Below are 18586 nucleotides of genomic sequence, written 5' to 3'. Positions count from 1 at the left end.
TATCTTGAATGCCCATGGCCTCTTTTCTCATCCTTTGCACCCCTTCTTAGTCCCAGCTCTTGGTTAAAGATCTGATATCCACATTTATGCCTCCCTGTCATTTTAAGTAGTTGGGTTGCTTCTTCTATTTAAATCTGAAAACTCATCTCTTAAATAGACAGAGGGGGTTGAAGTTAAAGTTCACTCATGAAACTGTGAGAACACAGATGGGGTAGCAGAGCCATGGGCCCTGGTGACCAAGCCTGCTAACGTCCCAGGTCTCAAAGCTGCAAAGGCCTCCAGGGGCCATCTGGTTGGGCCTTCAGCTTTCAGCCTTGAGGCAGGTAAGGTGATGGGCCTGGTGACTGCCTAGGTTTGTCAGTCCACCAGGGCAGTAGCGCTGGGGCAATGCCAGCACCCCCGACACCGGCCCCACCCCCTGGTGGAGTGAGCTCCTCCCTGTAATGAGCTACACAGCACTTACTTTCTGTGGGTTTCGTGAAGACTAGAATTTCCGTGGCGGCACTGAGAGGAAACAGTGAAATAGCAGGTGATTACATACAGGCTGTAATCAAACAGGCCAGGCCCTTGTAGACAAAATGAAGAGCATGGATTAAACGACTTCTCAGGTCTTTCTGAGCCCTCCAGTTCTGAGACTCAAAACAATTAGGGCAAAGGCTGGTTTTTTTTCTTTTTTATTAAAGTGTAGTTGATTTACAATGTTGTGCCAGTCTCTGCTGTACAGCAAAGTGACTCAGTCATACACATGCAGACATTCTTTTTTTTAATATTCTTTTCCATTATGGTTTATCACAGGAGGTTGAATATAGTTCCCTGTCCTATACAGTAGGACCTTGCTGTTTATCCATTCTATATGTAATAGTTTGCCTCTGTTAACCCCAAACTCCCAGTCCAACCCTCTCCCTGCCCCCCTCCACTTGGCAACCCCAAGTCTGTTCTCTATGGCAAAGACTGCTTTTATTTTTTTAATTTTTTTAACATCTTTATTGGAGTATAATTGCTTTACAATGGTGTGTTCGTTTCTGCTTTATAACAAAGTGAATCAGTTATACATATACATATGTCCCCATATCTCCTCCCTCTTGCATCTCCCTCCCTCCCACCCTCCCTATCCCACCCCTCCAGGTGGTCACAAAGCACCGAGCTGATCTCCCTGTGCTATGCGGCTGCCTCCCACTAGCTATCTATTTTACGTTTGGTAGTGTATCTATGTTCATGCCACTCTCTCGCTTTGTCCCAGCTTACCCTCCCCCACCATATCCTCAAGTCCATTCTCTAGTAGGTCTGCATCTTTATTCCTGTCTTACCCCTAGGTTCTTCTGACCATTTATTTTTCTTTGTTTTCTTCTTTTTTTTTGGATTCCATATATATGTGTTAGCATACGGTATTTGTTTTTCTCTTTCTGACTTCCTTCACTCTGTATGACAGTCTCTAGGTCCATCCACCTCACTACAAATAACCCAGTTTCGTTCCTTTTATGGCTGAGTAATATTCCATTGTATATATGTGCCACATCTTCTTTATCCATTCATCCAATGATGGACACTTAGGTTGCTTCCATGTCCTGGCTATTGTAAATAGAGCTGCAATGAACATTTTGGTACATGACTCTTTTGAATTATGGTTTTCTCAGGGTATATGCCCAGTAGTGGGATTGCTGGGTCATATGGTAGCTCTATTTTTAGTTTTTTAAGGAACTTCCATACTGTTCTCCATAGTGGCTGCATCAATTTACATTCCTACCAGCAGTGCAAGAGGGTTCCCTTTTCTCCACACCCTCTCCAGCATTTATTGTTTGTAGATTTTTTGATGATGGCCATTCTGACCAGTGTGAGATGATACCTCATTGTAGTTTTGATTTGCATTTCTCTAATGATTAATGATGTTGAGCATTCTTTCATGTGTTTGTTGGCAATCTGTATATATTCTTTGGAGAAATGTCTATTTAGGTCTTCTGCCCATTTTTGGATTCGGTTGTTTGTTTTTTGGATATTGAGCTGCATGAGTTGCTTGTATGTTTTGGAGATTAATCCTTTGTCAGTTGCTTCATTTGCAACTACTTTCTCCCAGTCTGAGGGTTGTCTTTTCCTGCTTTTAAATCGAGAACACCATCTAGCTTCCTGCTCCCTGGTACCTCCTACATTCCAATTTCTTAGCTAGAAAATTCTCTGCTTCCCCACCCCATCCCCCATCCCCATCTCCAGCCCTTATGCCCCTTGTCTCCAAGTCTTATTATTTCCTTCTTCAAATTGTTTCTCAAGTCTTTAGCTTCTCCTTCCAGTTATATTATTGTACACGCATCCTATCACCTCCCCCACACATCTGGGCCACTCTTAGGTGCTTAATGTGAGACGAGATTTCCCTGCCTAAAATGTCACTTCCATCACGTCACTGCTCTGATCCACAGAGCACCGCCCCTCCCCATGTTCTGGCCTACGCCCCTGCCCACTTGTACTCCTTATTGCCTCCCTGATGTCAATCAACCCTCTCCTCCAGGACTCCACTCTCTAGCTCACTACACCCTGCTCACTCTTGATCAGCTGTTTGTTCACACTATTTCTTTTCCTGAGAAATCCTTCTCCTTCCCCAACCCTTCCAAGTGTTATGGGCTTAACTGTTCCCTCGAAATTCATACGCCAAAGTCCTAACCCCAGAACCTCAGAATCTGACTCTACTTGGAGATTGTGTTTTAAAGGAATAATTAAGTTAAAATGAGGTCATATGGGTGGGGCTAATCCAATATGACTGGTGTCTTCATAAGAAGAGGAGACGAGGACACAGACGTGCACGGAGGGGAGAGCATGTGAGGATATGAGGAGAAGACAGCCACCTACAAGCCAAGGAGAGAGGCCTCAGAAGACAACCATTTTGCTGATACCTTGATCTTGGAGCTCCAAGACCTAGTCTCCAGAATTGTAAGGAAATAATATCTGATGTCGATGCCCACCAGTCTCTGGTACTTTGTTACACAGCCCCAGAACTCACGCATCAGTATCACCCACTCACCAAAGGATCCGTTTGAGTCCCACATTCTCTGACTGCTCTTGTCTATCCTGTTCTCCCCTTTCTCTGAATATCATGATGGAACTATTGAGAGTTCAGCTGGGCAAGGAAAGACACGAGGATGTGATAGTGATAAGAAGTAGTGACAGGGACTTCACTGGCAGTCCAGTGGTTAGGGCTCCAAGCTCATTTCCACTGCAGGGGATGCGGGTTTGATCCCTGATTGGGGAGCTAAGATCGCATGCTGCACAGCACAGCCACACAAAAAAAAAAGTAGTGTCAAATCGATAGCAGCAATGGATTACAGGTCCAAGTTGGGTCAAAACTTGTGGGAGTTGGGAGTTCCAAAGATAAGTGGTCATAGTGGGAGATTGGGATGAACAGGAGAGGCAGTCATGACAAGGGGTCACATCCAGTGGTTTGCTCTTCAACTGGCACTTTAAGTTGCACTTATGATCAATCTCTCAGAGGCTAGTTGTTAACAATTTTCGAATTGTCCCAGTTGTTCCGGCACCTCCAAGTTATCACATTCACTATTCAGTACTTAGTAGCCTCCAGCGGGGCAAGGGAAAGGAGATCTGTCAAAGGGCTCCTCGATTCAGGGCTACAAGGTGAGGATGAAGCCTGTAAAACAGAAGGTTAGGGGAGCACAGGGAGCTAACTTACACTGGGGGCACAGCAAAGAAGAAGAAACCCAGTGCCCTCAGTGAGCTTACCTACTAGTAGGGGTTGCAAATGCTCCAGGGGCCACTGGTGACAGTACATCTATTCCCACAGAAAAGTCAAAATAAGGCACATTCCCAGTCCAGCTCATGAAAGTCTATTTTGAAGTTAGAAATGGGTCAAATAAACCATACATCTTTCAAATACAGCTCTCTTGCAGTCATCAAAAAAAAAAAAAAAAAAAAAAAGACTAAGGTAGCCCTTTATGAACTAATAAGAAATGAATGTCAGAAATGTTAAGAAAGAATCCAGGGACACAACAGTGTGTGTAGTATGCTTCCATTGTGTAAAAATGGGCGAACATACACACACACTTGGACTTACACACACACGAACTTGTGTATTAGAATAATTCTGGAAAGGTATACAAGAAACAGGCAACACTGACTCTGAAGAGGGGAACTGAAGGACCAGGGTGAGAAGAGAACTTAACTTTTTTAAATTGGAGTATAGTTGACTTACAATGTGTTAGTTTCAGGTGTACAGCAAAGTGATTCAGTTATATGTATATATCTATTCTTTTCCATTATAGTTTATTACAAGATATTGAATATAGTTCCCTGTGCTATACAGTAGGAGCTTGTTGTTTATCTATTTCATATATGAGTCTGGATCTGCTAATCCCAAACCCCTAATTTATCCCCCCACCCCAGCTATCCCCTTTGGTAACCATAAGTTTGTTCTCTATGTCTGTGAGTCTGTTTCCATTTTGTAAATAAGTTCATTTGTATCATACTTTAGATTCCATATACGTGATTATCATATGATATTTGTCTTTCTCTGTCTGACTTACTTCACTTAGTATGATAATCTTTAGGTCCATCCATGTTGCTGCAAATGGCATCATTTCTTTCTTTTTTATGGTTGAGTAATATAAATATAAATATAAATATATATATATATATATATATATATATATATATATATACACCTCATCTTCTTTATCCATTTATCTGTTGATGGACATTTAGGTTGCTTCCATGTCTTGGCTATTGTAAACAGTGCTGCAATGAACACTGGATGTATATCTTTTCAAATTATGGTTTTCTCCAGATATATGCCCAGGAGTAGGACTGCTGGATCATATGGTAACTCTATTTTAAGTTTTTTAAGGAACCTCCATACTGTTCTCCATAGAGGTTCCACCAATTTACATTCCCACCAAGACTGTAAGAGGAGAACTTACGTTTATTGTATTTCCTTTTTTACTGTTTGCATTTTTATCACACGGTGTTACTTTTTCAGTCAAAAAAAACTAATTAATAAAAAGTAAATATGCACACTTGGAAAGAATAAAGTCAGTTTAACTTTTCCTCTCATACTGTATTCAAACCAAAGTCCAGATGGATTAAAATTGTTACATTTTTAAGAATTAATTATATATTGCAATCATCAATGAAATAATTGATTCAAGCAAGAGCTATCAATGGATTTAAAAAGCAAGTAGTGAGAGTTTTTTGGGGGAACAAGAGAGTCACACAGTCTCAAAGCTTCACCCCACAGATTACTTTTTAATTGTGGAAGAAAATTTAACCTGATCTCTGGGTGAGGAAGGATGTTTTCAAGCATAAAAACAAAAGACAAAATCCACCCCCCCACTGACACACATACAAATTAAACAGGTCTGATTGCACACAAATTCAAATTTTCTTTCCCTCAAGAAAATTCCACTGTAAACCTAAGAAAAAGTAATCTTCAAATTTCAAAGAATAACTACTATGAATATGATAATGAGTTAGCATATGTATTATATAAAAAACTGACACAAATTGACTTTTAAAAAATAAGATCACAATAGGAAAATGGACAAAGGAAAAAGATATTTCACAGAACATATGATAATAGGAAAAAAAAATCTTGCTGCATCATTCATCAGTCATGCCAAGTGAGACGAGATTGCACTTTTTACTTTTCAAATTAGCCAAAATTTGAAACGGGAGAGTACTTAAAGTAACAGGCAGCCTCACTGAGGCTGGAGGAAATATAAATCAGTTGAAATGCTCTAAAAAGAATTTAGCCAGTGTACATCAAGAATTGAAAAACAGATCATAGGACTTCCCTGGTGGCGCAGTGGTTAAGAATCCGCCTGCCAATGCAGAGGACACGGGTTCAAGCCCTGGTCTGGGAAGATCCCACATGCTGCGGAGCAACTAAGCCCATGCACCACAACTACTGAGCCTGTGCTCTAGAGCCCGTGAGCCCCAACTGCTGAGCCTGTGCGCCACACCTACTGAGCCTGCGCTCCTAGAGCCCGTGCTCCGCAACAAGAGAAGAGAAGCCACCGCAGTGAGAAGCCCACGCACCACAATGAAGAGTAGCCCTCGCTTGCCTCAACTAGAGAAAGCCCGCGCCCAGCAACCAAGACCCAACGCAGCCAAACAATTAAAAAAAACAAAAAAAAACAGTTCATATACATCAACTTAATAATTCCAGTTCTATGACATTAATCTAGATAAATAAGCCGAATGCAAACAAAGCTTTATCTAAACTATTCATCACATCATTGTTTATAATAGCAAAACACTGGAAGCCACTCAAACATCCAGTAATAGGGAAATAGTTAATTACATTACAATACTTCCGTACAATAGACTATCTTGCAGCCAATAAAATCAGGATTTCTTTTTGGTGAGATAATAATAAGTCAAATAGCAGCAAACAAAACCATACAGTTGGATCCCTATTTGGATTTTTTTTTAAGAAAACCGTTAAAAAAGAATTGGAAGATTAACAATGATCATCTCTGTGTAGTGAGACTATACGTGATTTTTATGTTCTTATTTATACTCCTTTGACTTTTCTAAACTTTGAATCGATTTTATAATAGGAGAAAATTTTATGTAATAATGGTAATAGCAACATAAAAGCTAATGTTTATTGGGCATTTCTTACATGCCAGGCACATTACCTGTATTATCTCATTTATAGATACTCCTGTGTTGGAGGGATTCTCATTACTTCCACTTTACAGATAAAGAGATCAAACTCAGTGTTAGCTCCAGAAATCAAATCAGGCAGTCTCTCTCCAGAGCGCACGTTTGAAGAATTTTAATTGATGAAGCGAAATGCTCCTGATAATTAAATATTGTGACAATTTTTTTGTAATGAACAGAGAAAAATATTGACATCAAAATGTTAGCAGCGGTTATCTCTGGGGATGGAATTTGGGATGATTACAATATTTTTATTTATATTTATATTTTTAAAAATAATCATAGATTACTCTGATGATAAAGGAAAATGATAAAAAAATATGAAATATTAATATTATGGGTTAACTCAGAAAACTGACAGCCATGCAGTAGGAACATTTTAATTAGAAAGTATATTTTGAGTTCCAAAAAATTTGAAAATACAGCCCCTTCATAGAGAGGTGGCTGACTGTGCCATTTTTGACAACTCAATATACTTATACAGCAAGATAATAGCACTTTTTCAGTACCTACCAAGTACTTCTTTGTATATACCAAAGTGCTAGCGCAGTTGTTTTTTATTACTTTCCCTTATCTCTCTTTTTTTAAATTTTGTAAATTTATTTTTTATTGAAGTATAGTTGATGTAAAATATTATGTGAGTTTCTGGTGTGCAGCAAAGTGATTCAGATATATATACTTTTTCATATTCTTTTCCATTATGGTTTATTACAGGATATTGAATATAGTTCCCTGGCTAGCACAATATTTTGAACGTAGAATTATCTCCATAAATGTCTATTGATGAAAAGTGGCAATACTAAAAGAAATGTTCTGGAAAAAAAATTTTTTTAAATTAATAGGCACAATAACATAAAGTAAGCATCTTATAAGGTGAATTGATTCCTAGCTGAGTCATATTAAGGCCTAAAGCTGCACTGCCTATTATTCAGATTCTTTCCAAGACAATCGGATAAAGAAAGCTTGTGAATATAGAACATCAGAAAGAAGGAAAGCAAGATTCATTCTCAAATCCAGAGTTAGGTCCAAAGACACTTCCTCAGAAAAATATCTGCTTCCTGCTGTGTTTTCACTGAAGCGTTTGCTGTAATTAAGCATGCCCTCTCTTCTCTTTCACTCATTCTCTTCCCTTCCCTACTTCTAACTCAGTCTCAGTCCTCAGGGGACTGTTAGTGTCATTCCTTCCTCAAAAATAGAAGCTTGTACCACTTCTAAATTGACTTCCTGAGTCAGGAAAGCTACTGAGAGAGCTTGGGCACCTCCTAGAGGAAGCTGGCTAGCCTGTCAATCTGGTTTGGTTTGCAGAGAAACACTGCCATCTAGTGCAAGAAAAAGCAATGCTTCCATTCATTTTCTTGAGCTAATGGTGGATAAAATATTTATAGCACAATCTCACTTTTAGGCTGAATCACATTTAAGCTTTCCCAGGAAAATGTCTGAACTTCTTTCTACCGTAAAACGTATATTTCAGTGAATTGAAAAAACACGTGGCACTTCCCTGGTGGCACAGCGATTAAGAATCCGCCTGCCAATGCAGGGGACAATGGTTCGAGCCCTGGTCCGGGAAGATCCCACATGCTGCGGAGCAACTAAGCCCATGGGCCACAACTACTGAGCCTGCGCTCTAGACCCCGCGAGCAACAACTACTGAGCCCACGTGCCACAGCTACTGCAGTCCACGTGCCTAGAGCCTGTGCTCCACAACAGGAGAAGCCACCGCAATGAGAAGCCTGCGCACCACAACAAAGAGTAGCAGCAACGAAGACCCAACGCAGCCAAAAATTAAATAAATAAATCTATTTAAAAAGAAAGAAAAAACACGTAATTGGGTGATTCTTTCCTATAGAAATCACCAGAAACCTGAGCTAGACAGGAAAGGGAATGAGGAGAGAATAGAGGTATCTTTAGTTCATGATTAATTTGCTGTTTCCCTCATTATTACTGCTACTTTTGCTTGTTTGTGTACATATTTTGATTCTTTGTCAAAAGCTTCACCTAACCCAGTCCCATGGACTCAAGATTACATATGTGGTCATGTCAGCAAAACTTCCTGATGTGATAGTCTGCTTTGGTAATCTCGTTTTGGGAATATGCTATTAAGAAATGACTTTCAAAATAGAGATGAACTAACACAACATTGTAAAGCAACTATACTCCAATAAAAATTAATTTAAAAAATACAGATGAACTGATGATCCAAAGCTCAGAGTAAAGACTTAAGATTTATGGGCTTCCCTGGTGGCTCAGTGCAGGGGACACGTGTTCGAGCCCTGGTCTGGGAAAATCCCACATGCTGCGGAGCAAATAGGCCCGTAAGCCACAACTACTGAGCCTGGGCTCTAGAGCCCACAAGCCACAACTACTGAGCCCGCGTGCCACAGCTACTGAAGCCTGCGTGCCTAGAGCCCGTGCTCCGCAAAAGGAGAAGCCACAGCAATGAGAAGCCTGCACACTGCAACGAAGAGTAGCCCCTTCTCGCTGCAACTAGAGAAAGCCCACGCACACACAGCAAAAAAGACCCAACACAGCCAAAAATAAATTAATTTAAAAAATAATAAAAAAAATAAATAAATAAGATCATTGAGTGCTAGTCCAAAACACTTATTAAAAAAAAAGAGAGAAAGACACCATTTAGTGTGAAGAGGTAAGCCACAGTGTGGGAAAATATATTTAAAATACATGTACTTAACAAAGGACTTATATGTAGATTAGTAAAGACCTCCTATAAAGTGATTTTTTAGAAGCTAGAAAACCCAATAGAAAAATGGGCAAAATTATGGACAATTATTCATTTCACAAAGAAGATATCCATCAAATAGTTATCAAGAAAAGGTCAACTAATATGTGGCAGCCTGGATGGGGGCAGTTTGGGGGAGAATGGCTACATGTATATGCATGGCTGAGTTGCTTTGCTGTGCACCTGAAACTATCACAACATCGTCAATCGGCTATACTCCAATATAAAATAAAAAGGTTTTTTTTTTAATTTGAAAGAAAAAAGGTCAACTAAGCCCACAAATCGATACCGCTATATACCCACTAGAATGACAAAAATAAATAAGACATTACCAAGTATGGATAGGATAAGGAAAACCTGGAACCTTCATATACTCCTCGTGGGAGTGTAAAATGGTCCAACCATCTTCGGAAATTGCTTCACAAGATGTACTAAAGCTGAAACACTTGCGTACTCTATGACCCAGCAGTTCCACCCCTAGGCATGTATTCAACAGCGATATATACAAATGGTCACCAGAAGACATTCGTAAGAATGTTCATGGCCTCATTATTTGTAATAGCCGAAATCGTCATATAAGCCAAATGCCCGCAACGGGACAGGCCACAGCAGTGAGAGCCCCGAGCACCGCAAAAAAAAAAAAAAGAGAGAGGGAATGGGTAAATATATTGTGTTATATTCACACAGTGGAATAATATAAAGCAGTCAGTGAGAATGAGTCAAATGAATAGATCTTATAACCATCACGTGGAGTGCAAGAAACAAACAAAATACAAAAATAATGTTTCCATATATATAAGGTCCAAAAACTGGTATAAAATCAATCTAGGGTGTTCTAAGTCAGAGTAGTGGTTATCTGGGGGAGGCGGAAAGACTGGAAGGGGACTTCTGAGTCTGGTAAAGTTCTCTTCCTTGACCTGAGTGCTGGTGACAAAAGCATATTCAATTTGTGAGAATTCATGGAGCTTATGCACAATTAAGACCTGTGAACTCTGTTGCAAAGAGGTTTTATTCCAATAAAAATTTGCTTAATCAGTCTAACGAACAATGTGCAAGATCTCTATGGAAATGTCTCAAACTCTATTAAAAGACATTAAAGAATATTCAAATAATGGAAGTGTATGTCATATTCACAGAGAGGGAACGTCACTATCACAAAATTCAAATTCTCTACAAATTTATCTACAGCTTTATTGCAAGCCTGATTTTTAAAAATCCTTAGGGGGTTTTCTGGGAAGTGTGAAAAGCTGGATCTAAAATTTTTAGAGAGGAGCATGGGTCTAGAGTAACCAGTACAGTACACTCCTGGAGAAGAGGAATAAATTGGTATAAGGAATTTACTGGGATTTAAATCAATTAAGGCAATTTGATATCGGCACAGGGATACACAAATTTGCCGGGAGAATAGTATAGAAAGCAGAAACAATCTCAGACATAGATAGAAATTTTATGTTTGCATACCAATAAATGGAACTGGGAAAATGAGTTATTCCCATAAAAATGGATACTTACATCATATCATGCTCAAAATTCATTATAGATAGATTAATAACTCAAATGTGAAAAGCAAAACTTTAAAATGTTCAGAAGAAAATATTAAGAAATATCTTTAAAACTTCAGATTAGGGAAGGGCCCCTAGGGATCCCAGCCCTAGGATTCACTGGCTGTGAGATCCTGGGCAAGTTACTCCCTGTTCTTTAGTTTCCACATCTGAAAAGTAAGGATATTTGTAGCACCCACCACACAGAGTTGTTGAGAGGTTTCCATGAGGAATACGCAAAAAGTGTTGAAAACACTGCCCGACACTTATTAAGTGGTATAGAGGTTCTTGCTTTTGTCGTTATTATTATTTGTTGTTGCTGTAGAAGTAGTTACACTCAGTTACAAGGGACAGGCATTCTCAACCTGGCAGATCTATGCCTAACAACGTTCAGAAATTTTAGTAACTAAGGGAAGAAAATGATATTCAATAGTGGAGGGTAGCAAAGAAGACGGAAAAGCAACAGAAAAACATAATAAAGAAAGGACAAATTAAGAATTTTTGATCCACTCCTATCAAAAGCCAAACATATGTAAATGGATTGAATTACTCTAGTCATCATTTCATTTAATCTGTATCTGTGTGCATCCCTGCTACTTACCCCCAAACTGCCCCCACCAAGAATAAGCTCCAGGGGGTGTATTTTTGTCTTCTTTCTGTCTACTTCCACATTCTGAAATGCACGGTGCATCGTGGAAATCCAATAAAAATCATTTGATCAAGGAGACAGAATCTCCAACCTTGATGGTGCAAACGCGAACCGGACAATGTGTTCTTTGTCTATTTGGAGGCACATTTTGTGGTAAGTTGCTGCAGAAATCAGAAACATAGCAAAACAGAATCATCTTGGAGGTCCAGTAGATTGCAGTAAGTCTTTTATGCTCATCTATTATAACAAGTAAATATTTATGACTACCTACAGTGTTTTAAATAGTTCTTTAATTTCACAGTATTTTTACTACATGTTCATAAAACATAGAAAAACTGCAATGTACAGAATTATGACTCACCTGCCCCAACAAATGACATTACGCAGATACAACGTTTTGTGATTTTGCCGCTATAAGGGTGTGTTTTTTCTGCAGTAATTTTACTGTTATACCATGCTTTTTATTAAAAGATTTATTACCGTCATCCTAATTTTATCAGCCAGTTGAACACAGCATTTCCTGCTTTTGTAAGTGACACTTAAAATACTGAAAAACTGATTTTTTTAAAATTCTGTGAACCATAATATTTAATTTCATTTCTAACTGACCAAATAGTAACATTGCTTTGTCACCTAAAGCCAGTTAGATTCCATGAGTTTATAAAAACATTATTTTGTGCAAGTCCCACAAATGATAGTTCTATGATCTGAAATATCCAGTGTTTACTAATTCCTTCCCAATAAACTTTAAGGGTTTATAATAGACACCCAAATCACCATTTGAGAGCTACATATTAGGAGAAATCAATCAGAATTAGTACAAAGTTGAATAACTAGTGCAGTAGGCCTTTCTTCCCATCCTCTTGACTAGCTGGGCCCCCCTCCCCCTCCCATCAAAACAAGAAGCTGATTTTTGTTTCTGGTTTCATCATATCAGTGTCTGGTTTATAACTAAATTAATCTCTCATTGCTTTGTGTATAGCATCTCTAACAGACATTACCTTTTTGTCAATAGTTTGACACTTCTAGAAGAAATGAGATCCAGCGAGTGCGAGCACCTCCTCTAACAGAGCGTTTGTTAGGGTAAGTGTTGCTGGTAAACCTTTGGGACAGCAGGGTTTAAGGGCTGATTCTGTGAGAATCCAGTGTCACCAGTAGGTGGCGTACCTGGTCAGAAATCCATAGGCTGTGGGGATGTATGGAGGTTACAGACAGCTACAAACGTTGGAAGCAGAAACTGAAGAGATGCTCATGGCCCAGATAGACTAGCAAATATCAGGAAGTGGGTATTTAATAACTGAGGCACAATAGTAACCGATAGTGTAGGATGTAAGTGAAGGATAGCACCACTAAGCTGGAGCAACCCTCCACTTTGAGTGCTACAGGCGCTCTCTCTTGGGTGATGGAGCCCCAGTCTCTGGTCCTCTGGCCGGGACTCTCTCCATCTAGCTGTCGGTGGATTCCAGCCACCTGCCCTTCAGCAGGCAGCCAGTAGATCCCCAGCTTAGCTGAAGGCACAGGCTTGGTGGGGATTCAGGAACTGGGCCCAGCAGGTTCCCGCATCTGGGATACATGAACCTACAGATACCATTACACTGGCTGTTTAAACCCAGGTCTCCTAAGAGTTGCCTCCCTCATGGATGTAGATTTTGCTAGCTGGGCTCTCTGTACAAAGTTAATAAAAAAGCTAATAGGTGTCCATTCCCTTCCCCTTCCTTCCCCTGCCCTTCCTTAGCTGTACCCTGCCCCAGACAGTCAAATGCCCACCAGGTTTATACTTCAGTCTCCTAAGACTTTAGGTAGCTTGAGCCAGTTCCTCAGAGCACGATCACTTCCCAGTTCACTGAAAAAAATGGAATTTCTGTTGCCTCAAAATTAGACTAGATCCTGAGCCATGATCACCTTCTAAATGACCAGCCATCCACTTCTGCGGCATCTCTAAAATATCTCTATGTTCACAGCATAAAGGGTGTCCTTCCATTATCATATTCCAATTTTAAGTCCGCTTCCAGTAAAAAGAGGTGATACTGGTTTTAATGAATGATTCCTGCAATCGGCCGCAAAAAAGATGGAACAGTTATGCATGGGGGCTGCTGACTGTCAATTAATGGATATGCTGTTCCCTGGTTATACTGCCTTGAAGAAAAGAAAATTCCAAACTAAGCCAAATCATGAATATATCCAGAATTTTAAAATATTACAAGCAGGTTTTAAGAGAATGAATGTTGACAAAATAATTCTTGTGGACAAATCATTGAAAAGAAAGTTTCAAGTCTATTTTAATTTGCTCAGTGGTTCAAGAAAACTTTTATGCAAATACGATGGAAAAGACTATGACCCTACTGTAGCTGCTAGACAAGGTCAAGATATATCAGGAGCATTTTCCCTGTTGTTAGGGTTTGAACAAACCAGCAGTACAGCTCCTTGGAGGCCAGTTAGACTCAAATACTAATACAGGTTCTGGCTGGGAGAAAAGATCTTGCCTTAGGCAATGGGTATTATGAAGCAGTGAGGTTAACGTCGCAGGTGAATGTATTGAAACAGCTGACAAGTAAGAGAAGCAAAGGATTTCTACTTTGGAAAGCTAAGGAACTTTGAACTGCTTGCCAGGAGAATGAGGAAGAAGATTGCACTGTATTGGGAGTGTGGCATCTCTGTACCACAGATGAAGCTTTGTGATTCCTAAGGAAGGGGCCCCATGGGAAGGACCAGCAGAGCATTAACAGCCTGGACCAGCAAAGCAGCAACATCTGAATGCTTCGCTCCAAATCGTGCTTAACTGTAAAACACTCTCCTTTATTATACTTAGAGGACTTGCTGGTTTCTTTCCATGAGCAAAAAGCACTTCTTAAAGTGCCCTTTGCAGCAGTGTTATTTATTTTCCAATTAGTTTGAGTTGGGATCATTTTCCTTACAGCACAGTATTAACATCTAGTGGGTTCACCTCAGAAATGAAGAGGTTGATCTTGGGAGCTCTCCTTTGTGCTCCTGGTAAACGATGATTTCTGGGGAGGATGTGTTATGAGGTGGAGACTTCATAGAGAAATGCCAAGACTGAATTGAAGTAAGCTACAGCAAAATCTGGTTACAGAACATTTTAATGACTTTTACCACCATTAATAAGAGGGAAAAAAGAAATCCAATGAAAAATTTTCAGCTCTTACTTCATTTAATCTCTCTGTCCTTTTGAATACCATATACTCCTATCTCATTTGAGAAAGGATTTAGGATAAGGTTAATATTTTTGGAATGTAGTATAATAGGTTGATCTTTTCTTACTTTTTTAACAGCTTTATTGAAATATAATTCATATGGTATGCAATACCCTTGTTTAAAGTGCAAAATTCAATGGTTTTGGTATCTTCACAGAACTGTGCGTCCATCACCATAGTCAATTTTAGAAACTTTTCGTCACCCCAAAGAGAAACCCACACGCATTAGCATTCATCCCTATTTAACCTCAAGCCCCCAGCCCTAGGCAACCACCAATCTACTTTATGTCTCTATAGATTTGCCTACTCTGGGTATTTTATATAAATACCATATATAAATATGGTATAAATACCATATAAATACCATCTATAAATTTATATAAATACTATACCATATGTAATATTTTCAGACTGGCTTCTTTCACTTAGGTAAGGTTTACCCATATTGCAGCATGTGTCAGTACTTCCTTCCTTTAATTGCCAAATAATACTCCATGGTATAAATATACCACATTTTATTTATCCATTTGTCAGTTGATGGATGAAGACAACGTGGGTTGTCTTCACGTTGGGGGTATTATGAATAATGCTTCTGTGAACCTCTGTGTACACGTTTTTGTGTGAATGTGTGTTTTTATCTTTCTTTGGTACACACCTAACAGTGAAATTGTTGGGTCATATGGTAACTCTGCATTTTATCTTTCAAGGAACTTTCAGACTGTCTTCCAAGGCGGCTGCACCATCCATTACTTCGTATCTAAAAAGTTTCTCAGTGCTCCAGAGATTTAATCACACTATCCAATTAATTTTCTCCTTATTTTTCTATGATATTATATTTTAAATTCACTAATCGCATATGGGCTGCATTCAGTAGATGTGAAGTTTGGATTTTCCTCCAAATTCCTCACCAGTGATTCCAGAATCATTGCTGAGTAATCTTTAATCTCCTCTTTGATATGTATTCTCTTCTTTTATATATCACATTTTTATATTTAATAAATGATAATTCTGAGTTGTTCATGCTGTCCCATTGATCAGTCCAAGTCAATACCACATTATTTTAAAGACTGTAACTTTTTTTTTTAATAATGCATGTTACTAATCGTTCCTTATCACTCTACATTTTTGGAATATTCTTTGTTTATTATGTCGTTTGAACTTCAGAAAATTTGTATTTACTCCTTTGAAAAAAAAACCAACGGGATTTTATCACTATTGCATTAGCTCTTTAAGTTAATTTGAGATGTTATTATTTTTACAATATTTAAGTCTTCTACCTTGAAACATACAATTTCTGCAGGAGAAACTTCAGAACAAGTCTTGAGTACTTAGTGACTTGTTTCCTCTATGAAATAAAGGAAAAAGAAGAATCAAAAATGCTTCTGAAAAAAAAAAAATGCTTCTGAGATTCGGGGTCTGAGTGACTAAGAGGACCTTAATACAAGCCGACAGAGTATTGCTAAGGGCTATCAGAAAGAAGAGGGAAATGTTTTCAATGTTACTTTGGAGGACAGAAAAACAGTCAATGTCTCAAAATTATGAGGAGATAGATTCGGCCAAACATACTAAACCATTTTACATAGTAGAGCTCTCCAAAAATGAAAAAAAAAACAAAACTGTTGTGTGAGAAGGTAAACCCTTCATTTCCGGAGGCATTCAAATGAAGATGGATTACCAAGTATCAAGATGACAGCCCTCCTATTTCTAACCGTCTGTGCTGACTGCTTGTTCTCCAAATGGCCTTAGTATAATTGAAACAAGGAACTGGAATTTATGAAGAAGAAACGTAAAAGAAGATCAGAGTCAAGGATGGGCTTTGGGTAGTGCTCAAAGGAAGGAGAAAGAAGAGATAAAAGAAGAGAAAGAGGGCTTCCCTGGTGGCGCAGTGGTTGAGAGTCTGCCTGCCGATGCAGGGGACACGGGTTCGTGCCCCAGTCTGGGAGGATCCCATGTGCCGCAGAGCGGCTGGGCCCGTGAGCCATGGCCACTGAGCCTGCGCGTCTGGAGCCTGTGCTCCGCAGTGGGAGAGGCCACAACAGTGAGAGGCCTGCGTACCGCAAAAAAAAAAAAAAAAAAAAAAAGAAGAGAAAGAGATGATTCGAATGACGAAGTAAACACTAGAGAAAAATTACAGACCCATGGATGATAATGGAGGACCAAGGAAAGGCTGGCTAATGGTCAAATACAACAGAGAGGCTTAGAAAGTAAAGTAGTAAGATTTACTTTCTAGTAAAGCTTAGAAGAGTCACTAGATTCAAAAATAAAGTCATAGGACAACCCGGCGAGTGAAGGTCCAGTAGATCTATTTGACAATAGAGTCATAATTGAGTGACACTGTAAAGTCAAGTGAAGGTTTATTTTTTCCTGTTGAAGAGGTTGTGCACATCCGAAGTTCAAAGTCCAGACAGTACAGATTTAGAGATAGAAAGTACAATAGACCCTGGCATTTGTAACTTTGATACTCATGGTTCTTACTGTTTGTCAATGACCCCACGATCCAAGGCAAGTAGTAATTTTTAAATGTTGCCAAAGCACACACTGGAATCATGTCTGCTGCGAAAGTGCTGTGCAGGAGTGAGTCACTTTTTTGGAGAGCGAGCCTAGCCAGCTGCCCAACATCTGTATCATATCATGGCTTTGTTATTCTCTACTAATCTCTGAATAGGCTGTAACTGTCATGAAGTGGTAGGAACTCTACTTCTTCATAGATCCAGACAAGCTCATGGATCATGTTGCTATTATGGTGATGTACTATGACAAATTACTTTAGTCCAGGTGACGCTTGACCAATGTGGGGTTTAGGGGCACCGACCCTCCTCGAAGTAGAAAATCCTAATGTAATTTAAGTGGACCCTCGGCATCCACAGTTCCTCCATATCTTCCATCCACGGTTCCTCCTCCACAGTTCCGCCCATAGATTCAACCAACCATGGATCGTGTAGTGCTATAATATTTACTAATGAAAAAGAATCCGCATGTAAGTGGACCCACACTGTTCAAACCATGTTGTTTAAGGATGAACTGTACTTTACAAAGCCACTGAAGTGCCTGAAAACATCACCATGATGTCTTGGATATTCTCTCCATTTTCTGGGGGGAATCATACATGAGAGATACTCAACACAGTGCGATTTTTGAAGCTCTCAGGACACATCTCTTAAAATTATTAAGATTCTACTTACTGGAAGAGGTGAGGCTATCACTGTAGAAGAAAGCTCTCTCAGGAAATGGGAAGGGCTGGTTTTTAGCTCAAAGAAGGAAGAATTTGGAAAGAAGAATAAAGGATGTGTCTCAGACTATTTCCCCAGAGAGCAGACCTCAGAAAAATTGTATCTGCATGTCCTTTATTGTATCTGCATGTGATCTCAAGAAAGAGTAAAAGAGAGTGAAGCGGTGAGAAGCTGCACAAGATATGTTACTGAGTTGCTTGATCCCATGGACCTCTTGAGAAGCCATATGACATTGTCTCAGGACTGCCAGTCTGGGATGAGAAAGGAGGAAGCATTGATCCAGCAGCTTGCATCCCTCACTAGTCAAAGAACATTCCAGGAAGCATTAGCTCTCCAGCACTTCTGGGTTGTACTTATGAGGATACCGAGGGGTGCCTGCAGAGTCCCAAGCCACGGTGAAAACAGATAAGTCCTAGGATGGGAGGCAGGAGGTGCTGGCAGAATGCCTCCATGTGCAGTTGGTTGGGTGGCTGGAACAAAAGATAAGTGTGCCTGAAAGGATCTGAAGTGGTACGTGAGAGATGCCTGATCCAAGATGTTTGTGGTTTAAGAAGACG

This window comes from Grampus griseus (genome assembly GCF_964374135.1).
Source record: "Grampus griseus genome assembly, chromosome: 5".
Taxonomy (NCBI): domain Eukaryota; kingdom Metazoa; phylum Chordata; class Mammalia; order Artiodactyla; family Delphinidae; genus Grampus; species Grampus griseus.
The sequence above is the reverse complement of the archived record's forward strand: the minus strand, read 5'-3'. Positions refer to the sequence as shown.